Source organism: Schistocerca cancellata, chromosome 11 (genome assembly GCF_023864275.1).
Source record: "Schistocerca cancellata isolate TAMUIC-IGC-003103 chromosome 11, iqSchCanc2.1, whole genome shotgun sequence".
NCBI lineage: Eukaryota > Metazoa > Arthropoda > Insecta > Orthoptera > Acrididae > Schistocerca > Schistocerca cancellata.
Window position 1 is genome coordinate 126675552 of NC_064636.1, and position 22476 is coordinate 126698027.

At 42.8% G+C, this 22476-nt stretch overlaps 1 pseudogene; it reads right to left on the minus strand.

Annotated features, from left to right (window-relative positions):
• Positions 1–360: 360 nt before the first annotated feature.
• Positions 361–478, minus strand: LOC126109060 (5S ribosomal RNA; annotated as a pseudogene).
• Between the last annotated feature and the right edge of the window lie 21998 nt (positions 479–22476).

The following is a 22476-nucleotide window of genomic DNA, read 5'->3' on the forward strand; positions in this document are numbered from 1 at the left end:
TACCTCTTTACAAACATGGTTGACCTATCGAAACATGTAATCAATTACTGCATTCGAAAGCTACTCACAGGTTTCGATAATATATCACCAATAAATAAGACTAAAAAATCAACTTGCCATCCGATTGCGTTGCTTACATTAAAAAACGAAACTCCCCCCAAACAGGCCATGAAGACCCAACGGCACCGACCGGCCGCCGTGTCATCCTGAGCCCACAGGCATCACTGGATGTGGATATGGAGGGGCATGTGGTCAGCACACCGCTCTCCCAGCCGTATATCAGTTTACAAGACTGTAGCCGCTACTTCTCGATCAAGTAGCTCCTTTAGTTTGCCTCACCAGGGCTTAGTGTGCCCGGGTTGTCAACAGCACTTGGCAGATCGGATGGTCACCCATCCAAATGCTAGCCCAGCCAGACGGCACTTAACTTCGATGATCTGATGGGAACCGGTGTTACCACCACGGCAAGGCTGTTGGCTGTTGCTTACACTGTGTCTACAAAATATTACATTCAAATGTAAGATATTAAGAAAAAAATCAGCTATAAGCACATAACGTGGCTGATATGCTTGGGAGTTAGCAGGATAGTAAAATGGTGGCAGTGCATGGATTTCATCTAGTTTCCGCTTTGAGAGCACTGTCCAAAGAGAAAGTAGCCAATCACCTGGTATTGGGCCACCATCAGAAAACAGGGCACCCTACCCTATGGTGTTACCCCAGTGTACAGCTTCGTCATTGGACTCACCAGCGTCATCGCAACTCTCATTGCGTCCACGTCCAGATGAGTCGCCACCATGGTCACAGTGGTGATGGCCAGCTGAAACGCTGATGTACTGCTCGTAGAAACATGTAGTGCACTTCATGCCTTGTTGATGTTTGTCCGTTGCCCCTCTCGTGTTGTTGCAGTTTCAATGGATGGTGCTGTTGATGTAGAGGCAGGTAATTAAAGCCCTGTCTGAGCAGGGTGCAGCCCTCAAGATGACCGGAAAACGTTTTACAGGAAGTCACTGGATGTTGCAACTCTGCAGGACCTCGACACGCTTTGCATCGCGGTGCCGGTTGTGGCGCGCCTAGCACAGAGTAGCTGGTGTCACGGACCACCGTCGCCTGCAGGGGGAGACCAGCAGCTCAGAGACGAGGAGGGGCGCGGCGGCGCCCTGGTGGCTGTTCGCGGCATCGTCTGCACCTCTGGCAGGGGACTCGGCGGTGGCCTCGCGTGCCTTGTCGCTGCCGACTGCACCAACCCCTGCTCCGTGCACGGTACGTACACCACTGAAGACTGCAACCACTGATTATGCATCTGATTCTCCTCTCCACTTGTTACATTCGTTCTGTCTGTTGCCACTTGTCCTGTTTCCTTAGACTAAGCATAAGTGACAACACATCGGCCAGCCATTAGGAGACAGCAAGCTATGACGGCGTAAACACCGCATCTAGATTCGTAAATGTCCTCCATTAACGAGGAACAGAGTAACATTGTTCAGGTATAACCCAGCTGAAGCCACACACTAATGATCAGATCCTGCAGGGTCACCAGTCTTGGGAGATGTTGATTGCTATGTTTCAGCCGCAGTTCCAAATACACTGCCGGAGGAAAACTGTACACTATTGTCAACGGCTGTGTAAGAGTGTTCCTGGAGCCACTCTGCGGCAATTCCAGAAGTGTGGGGTGTCGCATTGTCCTGCTGGAATTGCCGAAATCCGTCTGAATGCACAATGGACATGAATGGATGCAGGTGATCAGACAGGATCACCAGTGAGGGCCTTATCTAGACGTATCAGTGGTCCCATATCACTCCAACTGCACATGCCCCACACCGTTACAGAGCCGCCAGCAGCTTGAACCGTCCCCTGTTGACATGCAGGGTCCATGGATTCATGAGGTTGTCTCCATGCCCGTACACGTCCATCCACCCGATACAATTTTAAACGAGACTCGTCGACCAGGTAACATGTTTTCAGTCATCAACAATCCGATGTCCGTGTTGACGGCCCAATCGAGGCATAAAGCTTTGTGTCGTGGGGTCATCAAGGGTACTCGAATGGAACTTCCGTTTTGGAAGCCCATAACTATGATGTTTTGCTGACTGGTTCGTAAGCTGGTACTTGTTGATGGCCTAGCGATGAAATCTGCAGCAATTTGCAGAAACGTTGCATTTCTCGCACATTGAATGATTCTTTTCAGTCATCGCTGGTCCCGTTCTTCCAGGATGTTTTTCCGGCTGCAGCGATGTCGGAGAGCTGATGTTTTACCAGATTCCCGATATTCACAGTACACTCGTGAAATGGTCGTACGACAAAATCCGCACTAGATGACTACCTCAGAGATGCTGTGTCCCATCGCTCGTGCGCCTATAAAACGACGTTCAAACTCACTTAAATGTTGATAACCTGCCATTGTAGCCGTAGTAACCGGTCTAACAACTGCGTCAGACACTTGTTGCGTTATACAGGCGTTGCAACAGCAGCGCCGTATTCTGCCTGTTTACATATCACCGTATTTGAATGCGCATGCCCATACCAGCTTCTTTGGTGCTTCTGTAACTTGAATACTGAAGAGTTTTAGTCATTCATGTCTGTCAGATATTTGCGATAAAATGGCGCTGATAAAGTCTGTGCAGCCTCTGTTTTCACTCTATAGGCACAACGGTGCTGAGTGTCTAGGTAAACAGTTTCTGAAAGTTTCATTCTGTGGTACAACCACGCCCCGACGACGAATAAGTACTCCTGGTTAACAGTTTCAGCCATATGTACAGGGTAGCGTTGTAGGCCTGCAAGAAAGAACATACATTTATAGACTGCCACACATGTAGACCTCAAAGCACCGGCGCAGAGTCGCAAGTTTCAACACTCGTCTGCGGAACATCACCCTTAGTTTAGGTTTCCGAGTTTCTGTACAGTACAGACGCACGTCAAGGGAGACGCGTTGTGTGAGCGGCGGTGGCCGACCGAACATCATCTAGGGAATAAGTAGGGGACGCGATGTACCTGGTGTGTCATCAGGGACCACAGAGAACTGCCAGCTTGCATCAGCATTAATGTCACATGTGCCTCTAGCCAGGCTACGGGTGACACCGTGACACTACTAGAGATGGCTACTCTGGTGCTGTGAAATTGAACAAAGAGTGGAATGGCGCTCCTGTCTTCAGTGATGAGAGTAGGTTCTGTCTATACGTGATTGACGTACATATACGTCTATGGAAAAGACCTGATAAGCTGGCTATTCCAGACTGCATTCCCCCATAACACACTTGTGCCATTCCTCGGGGTTCATGGTGTGTGGTGGGAGGCATCAATTACAGTCCCCAGTCACATTTGGTGTTTCCGCAGTGTAAATTAACCAGGGCCCGCAACATTCCACGGGTTATTATTCATGTGGGACTCCCAGTTTTTCGACGGGAAGGTGATGTGCCTCTTCAGCAGGATGATGCACATCCACATATGGCTGCTGTGGCGCAACGTTCTCTTCATGATGTCCAACAACTGCCCTGGCCAGCAAGATCACCAGATGTCTTATCAACTGAATATGCACCAGACGTAAGTGAAAACTTACTCGTTTTGCAGGGCCTGCATGAACTGTTGCCGAATTGCAACATGTGAAAGATGTTTGGAACACGATACTGGAGAACGAAGAATAGAGCGGTGTTCCTCTGGACATGCATGCATACCAGATGGAATACAGGCACTGGAATGTAGTAATTATCCTCCGATATTAACCAGCGTCTTTCAATTAAAATGTTCCCTCCGTAAAGGAATTACAAAATGATTGTACGGCAACAGGTTGTGATGGAGGGACAACTACGTATGGAAGTTTGGCTCTGGCCGTGAGGCGTGCACGGATAGCCAAAGGGGTTGAGGCGACCACTCGCGTACATCAGGAAATCTTGGTTCGAGTTCCAGTCTGTCTCAAATTTTCACTGTTGACATTCCCGTATACATTTGACGCTTTTTTGTATTCGCAACTGCGAATACGCTTCATGTGTGTCTGGGAAACTCTGTCATTGGATGCTATTCGGCACATTTATGATAGTCTGCGTTCAAGATTTCGCACCTGCGTTGTTGCCGGAGGGGGGGGGGGGCGGGGGGGAAGGGAGACGACGACGACGACGACACTGTCTATTCATGTGATTGTGACTGTGATTGTGGCAAATGTGTTTCGCTTCTTATCCCATAGTCAAGTGATAATGTTATGGTAGCACTAAGATAACAAACCTGTTTTCAGTTAAATAAATATGAGCTGAAGAACATCAGGTGTTTCCCTTACGATATTACTGTCACGTTCTGTCACTCACTGAAGAGGAGTTCAGATTATTTTCTTCCAGTCGGACTTAAGTCTTAATAACATTCAGTCGTATTATACATCGCAATATGTCCATAACGTGCTAAGGGAAGATATCAGAATACTGAAATCTGGAACTGTGAGCCTCTGAAGTGTAAGTACAATTCTGAATTGAGATAAAGAAAGAAGTAGATGAGCTTTCCTGTTTGGACAGCAAACTAACTGATTATGGCCGAAGCAGAAAGGATATAAAATGCGGACTGCATATAGCTTCAAAAGCATTTCTGAAAAAGAGCAATTTACTGACATCTAATACAAATCTAATTTCCCGAGTGTGGACTCGTACAGAAGGGAAATGCTGGCGGTAAGCACTTTCGACAAGAAGATAATAGAAGTGCATGAAATGTGGGTTACAAAAGAATGTTGAAGGTTACATGGGTAGATCGATTAACTAATGAAGAGGTACTGAATCAAACAGGGTGACGATGATCTCAGCTTTGTGGGGCACTCAGCTGCATGGTCATGAGCGCCGATACAAAGTCCCAATTTTTTACACACTCCAATCTAGCCACTGCCATGATTGATGATGATGATGAAATGATGAGGAAAACACAAACACCCAGTCCTCCAGGTAAATAAAATCCCCATTCCAGCTGCGAATCGTACCCAGGACCCCATAATGCAGAGGCAGCAACGCTAGCCACTAGACCGCGAGCTGCAGGCGAGAAAAACTGCGAAGAATTTATAGTACAGTTTTACTAAAAGAAGGGTATGGCTGATAGTACGCATTCTGAGGAATCAAGCCATCATCTGTTTGGTAGGGAGGCAAGTGTGTGGAGTAAAAAAAAAATGTAGACGGATACAAATGCTTGAATACAGTCGGCAGGTTCAGACAGATGTATGCTGCAATAAGTTTTCTGGATGAAGAGATTTGCACAGGACAGAGTCGCTTGAAGAACTGCATCAAACCAGTCTTCGGACCGAAGACCACTACAACAGCTCTGCAGCTCGTGGCCTTGTGGTCAGCGTTGCTGCCTCCTGGTCACGGCGTTCCAGGTTTGATTCCCGACCGGGTCGGTGATTTTCTCTGACTGGGGTCTGGGTGTTTGTGTTGTCCTCATCATTTCATCATCATTCAGGAAAATGTCGAGACTGGACAGCGCAAAAATTGGAAATTCGTATGGGCGCTGATAACCACGCCATTGAGGGCCCCGCAAACCGGAATCTTCATCGTCATCACAAAAACAAATAGCAATGGAAACTGCAATAATGGCAGCAATAAAATTGTTTCACATTAACTGTGCCAGTAACGGGACAAACGAAAATCTGAAACTTGCTCACACACCGGAACTGTGTGTCAGACTGCGGCTCAGAGGCAGCCCCCGTTCTTCCGCTGCGCTTACCGACTGGAATACCGAGGCAGGAGCGTCGCCTCGCACTCACAGCTTCAGTCCTGGCACCGCCTCCCTTCCGGAACTCACACTGGAAATGGTAGTCACGTTCCCAGCATAGCACTGGAACTGTTGGCACAAACAGGGAAACATCCACGTCCAGCAGAGGGATCGGTTATCTGCTTTCCATAAACAGTTTTCGAGCCTTTGCATGCATTTGCTGACACACTACGTGCTGAATTATGAAATGTGTAGAGACTTGTACCTCAAGGAAGCAAGGGAGCGGACGTTGTTATGAGTGGCCAGTATCCTCTTTCTACAACACAAATGCGCACGTGAATTAATATCATTCTTTATTTACATAAAGTGAATACTTCATCTTAATAGAGTCCATGTCTTGTGGTACAAGCTCTTCAGTAATAGTCACCATGCAGACAATAATGGTAATCTTGTTTTGTTCATTTCTCTAATATTACCTGTGAGTATTTCATTGCACGTCAGTATCTTTTATTCAACTAGTTTTATTGTTTCTGCAATTGGTGCTGAGGTGTAAAAGTTCTCCATATCAAAAGAAATGAGTGAAGCTGTGTGTTAAATGTGCAAGTTTTTCAGTTGTGGTTGAAGTTAATTTTTGTTGTTGATCGTTTCATAATGTTGTATCTTGTTGTGTTATGTGTTTTTCCACATGGTATGATGGTGCATTTATGAAATTTATGACTAGTCTCACAGGAATATTTGGTTTCTGAAGCTCGGGTTGATTTTTGAGTGCAGATGTTTTTGGGTTCTTTTGTGTGAGGTATTGTTTCTGTCTAACAGTGAGTATATGTCTGATGCCCTTGAGGTTGGTTTTGTTGTTGTTGTTGTGGTCCTCAGTCCTGAGACTGGTTTGATGCAGCTCTCCATGCTACTCTATCCTGCGCAAGCCTCTTCATCTCCCAGTACCTACCTCAACCTACATCCTTCTGAATCTGCTTGGTGTATTGATCTCTTGGTCTCCCTCTACGATTTTTACCCTCCACGCTGCCCTCCAATGCTAAATTTGTGATCCCTTGATGCCTCAAAACATGTCCTACCAACCGATCCCTTCTTCTAGTCAAGTTGTGCCACAAACTTCTCTTCTCCCCAATCCTATACAATACCTCCTCATTAGTTACGTGATCTACCCACCTTATCTTCAGCATTCTTCTGTAGCACCACATTTCGAAAGCTTCTATTCTCTTCTTGTCCAAACTGGTTATCGTCCATGTTTCACTTCCATACATGGCTACACTCCATACAAATACTTTCAGAAACGACTTCCTGACACTTAAATCTATACTCGATGTTAACAAATTTCTCTTCTTCAGAAACGCTTTCCTTGCCATTGCCAGTCTACATTTTATATCCTCTCTACTTCGACCATCATCAGTTATTTTACTCCCTAAATAGCAAAACTCCTTTACTACTTTAAGTGTCTCATTTCCTAATCTAATCCCCTCAGCATCACCCGATTTAATTTGACTACATTCCATTATCCTCGTTTTGCTTTTGTTGATGTTCATCTTATATCCTTCTTTCAAGACACTGTCCATTCCGTTCAACTGCTCTTCCAAGTCCTTTGCTGTCTCTGACAGAATTACAATGTCATCGGCGAACCTCAAAGTTTTTACTTCTTCTCCATGAATTTTAATACCTACTCCGAATTTTTCTTTTGTTTCCTTTACTGCTTGCTCAATATACAGATTGAATAACATCGGGGAGAGGCTACAACCCTGTCTCACTCCTTTCCCAACCACTGCTTCCCTTTCATGCCCCTCGACTCTTATAACTGCCATCTGGTTTCTGTACAAATTGTAAATAGCCTTTCGCTCCCTGTATTTTACTCCTGCCACCTTCAGAATTTGAAAGAGAGTATTCCAGTTAACGTTGTCAAAAGCTTTCTCTAAGTCTACAAATGCTAGAAACGTAGGTTTGCTTTTTCTTAATCTTTCTTCTAAGATAAGTCTTAAGGTTAGTATTGCCTCACGTGTTCCAATATTTCTACGGAATCCAAACTGATCTTCCCCGAGGTCCGCTTCTACCAGTTTTTCCATTCGTCTGTAAAGAATTCGCGTTAGTATTTTGCAGCTGTGACTTATTAAACTGATAGTTCGGTAATTTTCACATCTGTCAACACCTGCTTTCTTTGGGATTGGAATTATTATATTCTTCTTGAAGTCTGTGGGTATTTCGCCTGTCTCATACATCTTCCTCACCAGATGGTAGAGTTTTGTCATGACTGGCTCTCACAAGGCCATCAGTAGGTCTAATGGAATGTTGTCTACTCCCGGGGCCTTGTTTCGACTCAGGTCTTTCAGTGCTCTATCAAACTCTTCACGCAGTATCTTATCTCCCATTTCATCTTCATCTACATCCTCTTCCATTTCCATAATATTGTCCTCAAGTACATCGCCCTTGTATAAACCCTCTATATACTCCTTCCACCTTTCTGCCTTCCCTTCTTTGCTTAGAACTGGGTTGCCATCTGAGCTCTTGATATTCATACAAGTGGTTCTCTACTCTACAAAGGTCTCTTTAATTTTCCTGTAGGCAGTATCTATCTTACCCCTAGTGAGACAAGCCTCTACATCCTTACATTTGTCCTCTAGCCATCCCTGCTTAGCCATTTTGCACTTCCTGTCGATCTCATTTTTGAGACGTTTGTATTCCTTTTTGCCTGCTTCATTTACTGCATTTTTATATTTTCTCCTTTCATCAATTAAATTCAATATTTCTTCTGTTACCCAAGGATTTCTATTAACCCTCGTCTTTTTACCTACTTGACCTTCTGCTGCCTTCACTACTTCATCCCTCAGAGCTACCCATTCTTCTTCTACTGTATTTCTTTCCCCGATTTTTGTCAATTGTCCCCTTATGGTCTCCCTGAAACTCTCTACCACCTCTGGTTCTTTCAGTTTATCCAGGTCCCATCTCCTTAAATTCCCACCTTTTTGCAGTTTCTTCAGTTTCAATCTGCAGTTCATAACCAATAGATTGTGGTCAGAATCCACATCTGCCCCTGGAAATGTCTTACAATTTAAAACCTGGTTCCTAAATCTCTGTCTTACCATTATATAATCTATCTGATACCTTTTAGTATCTCCAGGATTCTTCCAGGTATACAACCTTCTTTTATGATTCTTGAACCAAGTGTTAGCTATGATTAAGTTATGCTCTGTGCAAAATTCTACAAGGCGGCTTCCTCTTTCATTTCTTTCCCCCAATCCATATTCACCTACTATGTTTCCTTCTCTCCCTTTTCCTACTGACGAATTCCAGTCACCCATGACTATTAAATTTTCGTCTCCCTTCACTACCTGAATAATTTCTTTTATTTCATCATACATTTCATCAATTTCTTCATCATCTGCAGAGCTAGTTGGCATATAAACTTGTACTACTGTAGTAGGCATGGGCTTTGTGTCTATCTTGGCCACAATAATGCGTTCACTATGCTGTTTGTAGTAGCTAACCCGCACTCCTATTTTTTTATCCATTATTAAACCTACTCCTGCATTACCCCTATTTGATTTTGTATTTATAACCCTGTAATCACCTGACCAAAAGTCTTGTTCCTCCTGCCACCGAACTTCACTAATTCCCACTATATCTAACTTTAACCTATCCATTTCCCTTTTTAAATTTTCTAACCTACCTGCCCGATTAAGGGATCTGACATTCCACGCTCCGATCCGTAGAACGCCAGTTTTCTTTCTCCTGATAACGACGTCCTCTTGAGTAGTCCCCGCCCGGAGATCCAAATGGGGGACTATTTTACCTCCGGAATATTTTACCCAAGAGGACGCCATCATCATTTAATCATACAGTAAAGCTGCATGTCCTCGGGAAAAATTATGGCTGTAGTTTCCCCTTGCTTTCAGCCGTTCGCAGTACCAGCACAGCAAGGCCGTTTTGGTTAATGTTACAAGGCCTGATCAGTCAATCATCCAGACTGTTGCCCCTGCAACTACTGAAAAGGCTGCTGCCCCTCTTCAGGAACCACATGTTTGTCTGGCCTCTCAACAGATACCCCTCCGTTGTGGTTGCACCTACGGTACGGCCATCTGTATCGCTGAGGCACGCAAGCCTCCCCACCAACGGCAAGGTCCATGGTTCATGGGGGAAGAAATATCGCAGGCTCCGATATAATCATCAGAGCCGTCCAAAAATAAGCCAGCCACAACAGACTGGCGACGAGTCTGTTTTTGTGTGTGTGAAAATGTGCCCCTGGACCAGATTTCAGTTTTGTGATGATTGAGTAAATGATTTCTTCTGTTTTTCTATGTATTGTTCTATACTGATAAGTACTGTAGTGTTTCCTTTATCAGCTCTATTGATTATGATGTTGCTGGAGTGTAGGTTTTTTTTTTGTAGTATCGTTTTCTAGTTCAGGTTTCCTGTTATGATTTTTATCTGATATGGTGATCATGTTGTTTCTTTCATCTTTTCCAGTTCACGTGTTAGTGCTACATTTAGTGCTACTTTGTCCTCTCTCTTCCTCTGTCTGGCTGCTTTCTGTTTCTACAATCACTATTTTTATGTAGTGTTTATCTGTCATGGTAATAATGTTGTGCTCGTGAACTTTTCCTGGTATCTGTGCTTCTTCCTCTTTTAATTCCGTATTTGTGGCGTTTAGTAGTTTAGGGTGGAATGTGTGAAGATGTATCTGTTGCACTTTGTGTATTTATCTTGCAGTTTGTGTTTACTAGCGATTGTTTTACTTTTGTATGTGAGTTTGTTCCATTTGTATTTCAATGTTTTTGCTGTCAAGTGTTTAATTTTCTCTGGCATGCTAATCATCACTTCAAGACTGTCAATAAATGCAAATAAGCGGCAAACTACATCACGTGACATTCTATTAGGCATGAATATCTTGCTATAAAGCGATTTGATTTTTAATTTTAATCGAGTTTGTCAAGTAAAAGATTTTGTTCTTTCTGCCACCAAAAAGTTTTTTCTGACGTTTACATTTACATAAGTTGGAATTAGAGCATTTATTTTGGCTTTTTTAAGTTTAATATGAAGTCGGGGATGCTCTTGTATAGTCTGAGACGAACATTCTTGCAATTATCATATAACCAGATGGAATACATTAGACGTGGCTACATCGTCATTTTTTTGTTTTCAGTCATTCCTTTACTGACTCTGTATTGTTGAACATGCAGCTAAGTTAATGGCTGTTTGTACTGGACCATACGTATTTCGCTCTTTTTTCTTTGTGAAGCATTCTCAGTGGCTGTAATACATGCTTGCTTTTCTTACAATTATTTTGCTATATAATAATTACCAATTTTTCACTAATTAAGGTTTTTCTTCTTCTTCTCTTTTTATTAGGTGAGAAACCACTCTTTGTAGCACACGTTTGGAGAGGTTAAATTATGTTTTGTTTCTACTTATCAATTGAAGTCTCATTACTGCCTGTGTGCCGCCCTGAAGCTATAATTGTGTGGTCTACATACCCAGGATGTCAATGCTTTTCGAACCAATTTAGACTTAACACCTTACTTCCTGATTACTGTGTGTGCTATTCACAAGTGTTATTCTGTGCTGTTCACTCATCTTTTGTTGAGTTGTATTGTCTGTTTGTAGCTTAATATTCTTTCGTTTCATGCGTGTGTGTTTTTATTTTGTCTGGTTATCTTCTACATCTCTGGTTTTCATTATTTTAGTGGCTAACATGATGGACTGTTGATAACAAATTTCATAAGTGAATGCCTGTACAATGAGCTAGTGATGGATTAAAGAGATACCTGCAAGATGTATTGGTGTGAACCCAACACCTCATTCTAATAATTTTCTTTTGGGAAACTTAAGTTTCGCTTTACCCAAGAATATTATCCCACAAGGCATCATTGAAAGAAAAAAATGCAAATTAAATTGAATTACTGACTGTTATATCCCAAAAGTTGGAAGCTGTTCTCATGTCAAAAATAGATACTTGTAATAGTTTTAGCAGGAGTACTATAAGGTTTTCCCAGTTCAAGTATTCATCAGAATGCACACCTAAGAACTAATGAAATATTAAATGCTCTTAGTAACTGGAAGTGACCCCCTGTGACTTTTTGTGATCTCTCAAAGGCTTTTGGTTGTGTAAATCATTGAACACTTCTAGATAAGCTCAAGTACTGTGGTATAAATGGGACTGCACTGACATTGTTTAAATTATACCTAACTGGAAGAGTGCAGAAAGTCGAAATAAGCAGTTCACATAATTTGCAAAAACTGGTGATTTCTCAAACTGGAGAACAATCAAGAATGGGGTGCCACAAGGTTCGGTCTTGGGTCCTCAGCTGTTCTTAATATATATTAATGACGTGCCATTCTATATTCACGAAGATGCAAAGCTGGTACTTTTTGCCGATGATACAAGTATAGCTATCACAACCAACAGACAAGAATTAATTGGTGAAATTGTAAATGATGTTTTTCAGAAAATCATTAAGTGGTTCTCTGCAAATGGGCTCTCATTAAACTTTGACAAATCACAGTATATACAGTTCCACATAGTAAATGGAATGGCACCATTAATAAATATAGACTTCGATCAGAAATCGGTAGCTAAGGTAGAATATTCCAAATTTCTAGGTGCATCCATTGATGAGGGGTTGAATTGGAAAAAACACACTGAAGATCTGCTGAAACGTTTGAGTTCAGCTTCTTATGCTATTAGGATCATTGCAAATTTTGGCGATAGACATCTCAGTAAATTAGCTTACCACACCTTTTGTTATTCTCTGCTTTCGTATGGCATCATATTCTGGGGTAACTCATCATTGAGTAAACGAGTGTTCATTGCACAAAAGCGTGTAATCAGAATAATTGCTGGAGCTCATCCAAGATCATCCTGCAAACACTTATTTAAAGAGCTAGAGATCTTCACTATACCCTCACTATATATATATATATATATATATATATATATATATATATATATATATATATATATTCACTTATGAAATTTGTTATTAACAGCCCAAACGAATACAAAAGTAATAGCAGTGTACATGGCTACAACACTAGGAGAAAGGATGATCTTCACTACTCAAGGTTAAATCTAACTTTGGCTCAGAAAGGGGTAATTATGCTGCCACAAAAGTCTTTGGTCATTTACCTAATAGCATCAAAAGTCTGACATATAGTATTTAAAAGGAAATTAAAAGAATTTCTTAATGGCAACTTCTTCTACTCATTAGATGAATTTGGGATATAGTATGTGGGTAATTTCCCCAACACACACAAAAAAATTAAAAATATTAAGTGTCATCTAATATGTAGTGTAATGTGATATCTTGTATAGATACCTGTTATTAACCTGGCACGTTCCACATCAGTACCAAGTGTTGTATTCATGATCTATGGAACAAGTACTAATCTAATCTAATATAGATGAGCATTTAATGGTGTTTTCTGAGAATTGTTTGGTGATTCTCTGAAGATGACCTCATCACAAATTTTGAGAATCCATGCTACATTTATTTCTGTAAAACAAACAGAGCCACACCAACAGGAGTCAGTAAACTGTGCAGAATGCTGCAGTTCTTTGAGTGTAGATACTGACGAAAATTAGAACTGGAGGAAGTTGCTGCTTAAGAAACTGAGTTGAGCTTCATTTACTATTCGTATAATTATGGTTTTGGAAACAAACGAATCAAACTCTTGAAAAATTTTACACATTTTCACTAAAACAAATTCTTACAGAATAATTGTCTGGGGTAGCTTATCACTTAGAAAGAAAATATTACACAAAAGCGAGGAGTAAGGCCTGCGCAGATAGTCACGCAAGGTAACACGCCGTTCCTGGGATTTGGGGAGCTGAGCCTGACACCAGAGAGTATCCCCCCGCGGGTTAACGATTTAGGCTGGAAGGCTGGCGAGCTGACCGGACTGGGCATGGGTTTTAGGTGGTTTCCCACGTCCCGCTAGGTTCGATACGTAGGAACTGTACAAGTCAGGTAAATTATTCGAATCATCTGACATCTGGCTAAGTGAATTCCAGGCTGGTTACCACGTTACATGCTACATAGACATTTAGTACACGTTTTCACACTTCCACATAGGATTTACTCTACAGATAGACAGGTGGTGTACACTGATTCCGTATTGTTGACTGTAAATGTGTAGTCCTCTTGAACCCACAGTCTAACCACATGTTTGGCCGACGTCTCTAACGCACACTTGTGCAGTGGCTCTATACCCGGAGCTAAAGTGGTTAGAGCCCCAGTGGTGGAAAAAATTACCACTGCCAGTATTTGGCCGTCAAGGGGAGGAGAGGTGGTGACGTAATGTTCCTGGTCACCAGACTTGGCGCCAACCTCCTGGTTTAACTGCCAGGCCTCTCTGCAGTGCCTGACGATGTGAGGGCGTGCGACACTGTCGATGGCGATCCGTCTGTCGGATGGGGACGTTAAGCTCTGCGGCCCACATGGTGCTATTCGGAAGCAGTCGGTTATGTGCCGGGAATGGCTCCCTTATTTCACCATCATCATAATCAACATAGTCATATTCATCATCACACAATACAAGCATTACGCTACACTACACTACACACACACACACACACACACACACACACACACACAGACACAGGATGTATATGTAGTATTACACCAAGTTGGTTTAATGGAGCGTGTTCGAAATAAACAAAGACCAACACAGCATAAGCGAGCGGTAAGGATAATGTGTGGTGGTCACCCATGATCGTCATGTAGGTGTGTCGCTTTCAAGGGGTTAGGCATCTTAATTGCACTATGACGACGCATATATTCGCTAATGGAATTTGTTATAAATAATGCATCACATTTGCAGAAGAAGTGTGACTTCCATACTTTCACCACGGAGGTATCGACAGTAGGTTCTCCATATTTCCCCATCACCATAGCTGTTTTCTTTCAGGCTGCGGCCGACGTGCCTGCAGACGCAATCCAGCACGGAGGCCCCGTTTGATGCAAGCAGAGCCAGCGGCGGCGCAGCTACGCCCGCTGGACGCGTCGTCGGCTGTCGAGGCTGACTGAGGTGGCGACACACGCAGCGCGCGTCGCACGGAGAACAGTCCCAGTACAGCGACGAGCGTAGCGGAAGTCTTTCCGCAGGATGAAGAAACCACCGGATCTCAGCCTCATTCATTTTTCCTTTCAGAATGACCTGCTGCCAACACACAGTCGTAACAGAAAATTATTCGTTAGTTTTATGTGTACTTTACGCTTTCAGAACGACAACGACTTCAACTAAAAGTTTTGTGGACCGTGTCCAGAAATTCTGGTTTACTATTCCGATACCAAAATCGTCAGGCCAGCCCTTCCTTCGCATGAGTCAAAGGATTAGGACCACTGCCCAGCGCGAGACAGAACGCCAGGAGGAGGGGCTGTGGGAACGTGACGCGCTGAGGAGTGTGCAGAGTCGCAGCAGAGAAGAATGTGGAGTAATTCTAGAAATGGCCAGGGCTGCGAAGTGGGAAAACAGTTGACACATGCGACTCTGACAAAGCGGAGAGTGTTATTAGCCGATGCATGGGAATGAAACTGGTTGGAGGACAGAGAAACCACAGGAAGGAGACAAGGCGTCAGTAGGGGACGCCTTATCGCAGGTTGTGGAGGTCAAAATCTTGCCCGCTCTGTAGTGCAGGATTGGCGGTGATCTGTGGCCAACCTGACGGCAGAGCACAACCCTGGTGCTGACGACCCTGACCTGTTACCGTGGTGGCACGACGACATCGTCAGCTGCGACCGCAGGGAGTACACCGAGTTTGGACAGTAGATCAATGGAAACCCGTCTCCAGATAAACAGATTTGCTTGATACACCAGATCGGTGGTCGTGTTGCTGATACGCCATCATCCACACGAGCAGCTGCAGCAGACCCCAGACGTGAGTCGGTGGGGAAAGTGTTATGCTGTGTGGGACATCCATCTGGGCGTCCTCGAGACCTGAGGCATCATGCAAGCTGTTCACTTGGGCAACATTACTGCAGACCACCAGCACCCACTCATGAATGGTGTTTCCTTAACAGCAATACCATCTTCCAGCCGAACAACTGTCTATGCACAATGCTGAAATTATCCTATAGTGATTTCTCTGCTCTCATCCTGATGCTTCGCATCTCTGAAGCTATTGGGTCTGAGGCCAACCCCCACAAATAACTGGCCCATAATTTACATTTATTGCGTGACCTGTGCGCGTATGTCCGCTGCTGTACACCTCCGTAAACCTACCGTGGGTTTGTCGAAAACATGCCATTCTGAATGCCGGCTGTATTGCGTTCCACAGATGGACCAACAGCTATGTGTCTCATACATTTACACATGGTTAAAATATTTGATCGGCTTGCTTACGATTTCGTGGGATTTGGATTCTATAACACCAACGCTTCATGCTACTCATCATTTTCAATAGTTCATAAATAATGTTTTATTTCTATTTTCCACATAATTTGTTAATATTCATGTTAACTTGTAATTTAGCATTTAATATGTACATTTTCTGTATGTGAATTGTAAACTGTGACATATTGTATAGTGTATATATTATTCGTCCGTTTTGTTACAGTCCTAGGTACATTTTTTTTCTCAAACTGAATCAATAGATACGAGTTGCTGTTTTTTTGAGTCGTACGATATCATTTTTGTTTTCATTTGTGCAGTACCTCATTTTTTGCACATGAACATGGATTTTTATTGTACTCATCCTTTATCTCTGGTTTTTATCCTATGTCACATTTATAAGAATATTCGGTATGCTTTCTATGTAAAAGTATGGGCAGCCTAGAAATCCAGCAAAGCTGGTAATATTAACGAACGACAATGAATGAGATGTTACATCTCGTAAACTGAAAACAATTTAATGAAATAAATTATTGTAAGAACTCCAATTTCGTTGAGACCATCACAGAATCACAGAGAATATTTTGTTTTAGTGACTGAAGATATACACTGAAGAGCCAAAGAAACTTGTACACCCGACAAATACATCGTGTAGGGCCCCCACGAGCACACAGAAGTGCGGCAGCAAGGCGTGGCATGGCCTAGACTAATGTGTGAAGCAGTGGTGGAGGGAACTCAGATCATGGGTCCTGCAGCGCAGTCTTTAAATCCGTAAGAGTACGAGGGGGGGGGGGGGGGGAGATCTTTTCTGAACAGCACGTTGCAAGGCATCCCAGATATGCTCAATAATGTTCGTGTCTGGGTAGTTTGGGGGCCAGCGGAACTGTCCAAAGTCAGAAGAGTGTTCCTGAAGCCACACTGTAGCAATTCTGGATGTGTAGGATGTCGCATTGTCCTGCTGGAATTGCCCAAGTCTGTAGGAATGCACAATGGGCATTAATGGATGCAGGTGATCAGTCAGGACGCTTACATATGTATCACCTGCCAGAGTCGTATCTAGACGTGTCAGGGGTCCCATATCACTCCAACTGGACACGCTCTAGACAATTACAGAACCTTCACCACCTTTAACAGTCCTCTGCTGGCATGCAGAGTCCATGAATTGATGAGGTTGTCACCAGACCCGTACACGTCAATCCGCTCGATACGATCTGAAACGGGACTCATCCGATTAGGCAACACGTTTCCAGTCATCAACAGTCCAACATCGGAGTTGAAGGGCCCAGGTGAGGCGTAAAGCTTTGTGTTGTGCAGTGAACAAGGGTACAAGAGCGGGCCTTCGGCTCCGAAAGCCCATATCGATGATGTTTCGTTGAATGTTTCGCACGCTGACAATTGTTGATGGTCCAGCACTGAAATCTGCAAGCAGTTGGCGGAAGGGTTACACTTCTGTCACTCTGATTGATTATCTTGAGTCGTCGTTGGTCCCGTTCTTGCAGGATCTTTTAGCGGCCCCAGCGATGTCGGAGATTTGATATTTTACCGGATTCGTGACATTCACAGTACACTCGTGAAATGATCGTACGGCAGAATCCCCGCCTCATCGCTACCTCGGGGATGCTTTGTACCATCGCTCGTGCACCGACTATAGCACCACGCTGAAACTCATTTGAACCTTGATAACCTGCCACTGTATCAGCAGTAGCCGATCTAACAGCTGCGTCAAAACTTGTGTTATACAGGCGTTCCCGACCGCAGCGCCGTATTCTGCCTGTTTACATACCTCTGTATTTGAATAAACTTGCGCGTACCGGTTTCTTTGGCGCTTCAGTGTATATTGGTATAGGGGGAAACATTGTTCTCCGAAATATGTTACGAGATTATTAATTTATAAACTGCACACGTTGGATTAACAAATTATACAGCGAAATATGTTGTAGTATATACTACATTATACAGGGCTATACTATACGATAAAACCGTTGGAATCGACTGTTCAACGTGGATGACCTATAACTGTGAAGTAAAACTACATAATATATTTATATTTCAAATCACAATCCCAGTAGTTATTGGTAACTATCTTATAGATTTAATAAAGCATCCAACATCTGACTACAGAAAAGTTTTAAATATTTCTTGGCTAAAAAACATGGCATTACCAGCTGGAGACGATTACAGAATGGATCGCTGCTCGATCCCTGAGCAGCTCTTTTTAGGTTGTAAGGTGGTCATGACGTTTTGAGTTTTTTGTGTTGTCGATGTGCATGCCAGAGAGAGAGAAAAAGAGAGCATGTTACGTTACTGTTAAGCAATCTTTGCTCCTGTCGTGGTGCGGTCTTTACCTCTGCGCAGTCTGATTCATTCTAAGTGTGGTAGTTGATGGTCGTGTTCAGTGGTGCTGCGTCGACTTGTGATGGAGTCTGTTAGATGAAGGAAGAACGATTGTAAAGGACAGCAAGGGTGAATATGATGTATATGTTGGTAAATCATTGTTCACTTTGTTAAGCATGGAACTGTTCAGACCAATGTTATGTGTACAGATGACGCGAGATTTTACTCTATCTTTTTGAATAAACACTTCTCTAAAATCGTTTCTTGGAACATCATTTCATAGGAACAGTTACTCTCCCCACCCCACTGCTTATCATTATGCATTACCATGTGAAACAGTTCGAATATATACTTAGAAACAGATATCTAGCTTAGCCGTTTCCTGCTTTCTGTTTGCTGTTGGGCTTTCGAGAAATCTGCAATAATATTTTCAATACGCAAGGTAAGTGGAAATTTTGATTGGGACCACATAATAGGTTGAAATGGCTCTGAGCACTATGGGACTTAACTTCTTAGGTCATCAGTCCCCTAGATCTTAGAACTACGTAAACCTAACTAACCTACGGACATCACACACACCCATGCCCGAGGCAGGATTCGAACCTGCGACTGTAGCGGTCGCACGGTTCCAGACTATAGCGCCTAGAACCGCTCGGCCAAATCATGCCGGCGCGACATAATGGTTTTACTTAAGTTGGGCGTTTAATATAAAGAGAAGTTGAATTCAGATCAGTTACAGTTCAGTTCAAATTAGGCTCTGTTTAGTCAAGGGTTAGCATTTGAGTTTATGTTGGATAACAGTTTGTGAGTACATAGTTTTCGTAACATGCAGATTTTTAAAGAGGGTAAATGTGGGCTAAATTTCATAAGAAACAATATTGTGGGGAGGATACATACGGCGACCTTGGTGCCAGGTTAGTTAGTTGATTCTCTTGGTAATATGTAGTCAGATAATGTTGATTTTCTCGAAAGTGAGAGATGCCGCTGCGCTAATTTTACTAATGTTGCACTTGTTCTTCAGGAAATGACTTTCAAAACATGTGTCCAATTTGTGAAATTTTATGTCGTGTGACGCTTATTGATTACTCTATTACATAAACAGTCGGCATAATAGTACACGCTCTGTGTGAATTTGATTCATTGTTCAGTATTGGCGTGGACAGTAGTAAAGTTTTATTTTTGTTTGCTTGGTCACTGTAGGAATTTTGTTTTTCCTAAAAATCAGTATTTCATCAAGTTTGGTACAACAGAAAACAATATCAAAATCCGTCGTAGCACAAGTGAACAGGGTGTTGCAAAATAACGATTTAGTACAGGATGAAATGAACTACATCGAACAATTTGCAAATACCAGTAGTTTACGTCAGACTCCAGCAAATTCCGCGGATCCACAATTATTAACCAATTTATCAAACAATAATGAAATAGAACAAGCGATAGGTAGTGAAAACGCAAATTAAGAAGTTGAGTTGGTCGGCGATAAGTCGCCACAGTCTAGCGAAGGCTTAGAAATGTCACCACAGTCGTGGGAATTTTACAATAACTGGTAACAGATACGTCAGAATCAGGTGTTGCTTAATGCCTTTTGAACGAACACAATAGGCAATGACGCCAATGTTACTGGGGAGCCAGTCCTTAAAAGAATTTTTGGAAGTCAGTAATGCAAGCACAGTTGACAAAATTTACAGTATTTTCTGCATTTCTGTCATGTCTGGCTGAGGAGCAAGGTTACAGCAGCGCAGGGGGCGTGGAAGTACCTCCCCTCCTCCCCCTCCTCGTCCATACACTTCTGACACGTGGCCAGATGCAACGATGCTGATGCTATAATTCCCACTATGACCTTGGAGACAAAGGAGAGCTCATTATGATGACATGAGTCCCAGTCCCCTCGCTCTCCACCTCCTCGGCTTTGTCAGGTAGCTGGATGTCATGAGTCCCATGAACTGCTTGGAGGTAAGGAACTGCTGGTAATGACCTCAGCAAAATATAACAAGCACAACTCCATGAGTATGGTAGGATACACGGAATGACACTGAAGATAAAAAAGAGCTGGTGCTGACGACTGCGAAATATAACAAGTTAGACTGTATGGCGTTTCTGGAAAAGACCTTTAGGTCAGGATCATAGTTATCCAGTACCAGCAGTCCCACACTACTTACTGTCTAATTCATACTGCAGACACAGTGGTAAATTCAGTCTGAGATAAGAACTTACGATGCATTCCAATCATACAGATTATATGGCAGTAAGCTGTGTATGACGCAGTTTTCGCTAGTTTAATATAAGGCTTATTTCCGCTCTTACCAAGTACTTTTCACTAATGAAATAATGTAGAGATTGCTTCAATCACCTTGTGAGTATGCAGCTGGGTGAAGTCTTCGGCAAACACCGATATTTCGCCATTTTCAACTTGAAAATGATGGAGTGTTCACCTGTCTAAACATCAGCACGTGTTGAAGATGCCTTTTAGCTATAGTCCTGTAAGTTGTCTTAACGTTTTATATCCTGGGAAAAGCAAATTTCAGACATAGAAGTATTGTTTATTGGTAATGAAAGGAGAACTTTTTAATTGTTGTTGTGTTTTGTAAAGGTCACTCGAGAAATATATCTGTATTGTTTCCTCAAGAGAAGGACTACTTACATTACCTTAAGGACCTCTTCAGCACTGCTCTTATGATAGTGTTACTCGAGTACTACATAAACATGGATGCAAATGAATGGTGATAGGACTAATTTTTCGTATTCCCTGTTTTAAAAGTAGCAAAAAATTATTTAGTTACGTCTTGTTTAACTTCGCATATGGTCACAGGATGGTAAGGTTGATGTAAACATCTTCATAAGCAGGTGGAATGAAATGCCTAACGGCATTTTTGGCCGGGAGACTCCACGTGGGGCTTGTTCAGCTGTGTAGTGTAAATCCTTTCGTTATATGATGTCACTTCCGCTTCTTGCCGTCGATGATGATGAAATGTCATTGAGGACAACTCAACATCCAGTCCAAAAGTGGATAAAATTTCTGATCTGACGAGGAATCGAACCCGAATCCCCTGTGTAGCCTTCCACCAGACACCCCACTGCCTTCACGTGTCGCCTGTCTGCAGCCCAGTGCACAGTGACCGCTCTCACCCTCCCATCCACATCTGCCCCAGCTGCCCACAGTATTCACCGATCTTCATTTCCTCCTCCTCAGCACCCTGGATCCGCCTCCCACCTGCTTCCTCTCCAGGAGTCTCCTACACAAAAAATTTAGATTCTTATACTTTAATATGAACACTCACATCAAACGAAGAAAATTATCATAGAAACGAAACTGTAAGCAATTCTGAATAAAGTTTTGACCAACAACAAATTAGAAATCTAAAACTGTCCGTTCCATGATACAGGACAGTCCAACAGTCAGTGAATGAGGTAAAAACGTATAGCAGTAGACTCTCCTCGAAATATTCATTCACTTTCCATTTTACGTTCTCACAGTCCATTTTATAGCTTACTCAGCTGTCACATTTTGTGATAATTCTTTCCAAACAGTCAAGTAGTTTGAATACAGGACGTTTTTGTTAACCAACTGTTGAACTCCACTGACATGCAGATGTAATACAGCTGAAACGAGCCCTTTGTGAGCACCAGTCTCTTCTGACACATATCCCATCGTCAATGAGGTGGGTGGGAGACATAAAACACTTTGACGACAAATTTTTGATGCTATCATTTTTATTAAGTATTTTTTAATTATGTCATTAATAATAGCGTCTATTAGGCAAGATGACTAAGTATAACACTAGGTTTGAGACAGAAAATCTTTTTTTTTTTTTTTGAGTGAAGTAACGTAATGTCTATACTTTCTTTGAAAAAGTGCGAGTTTTAGTAGTTTAACATTCTCTAGTTCCATGGTAAATTTTATGTTGGTTTGGGAGCTGTTCAAGTGTCTTACGAAGTCACCGAGCTGTTCTTCACCATGGCTCCACACAGCGAAAGTATGATCGACGTATCTGTACCACACCCTAGGTTTGCAAGTCGCCAAGTCCAGTGCCTGTGTTTCGAAAAGTTCTGTGAAGAAGTTGGCCACCACTGGCCTAAGACGTCTTCCAGCTGTGCGTAGAAATGGCCATTCCACGTGAAATAGCTCGTGGTGAGAGAGCT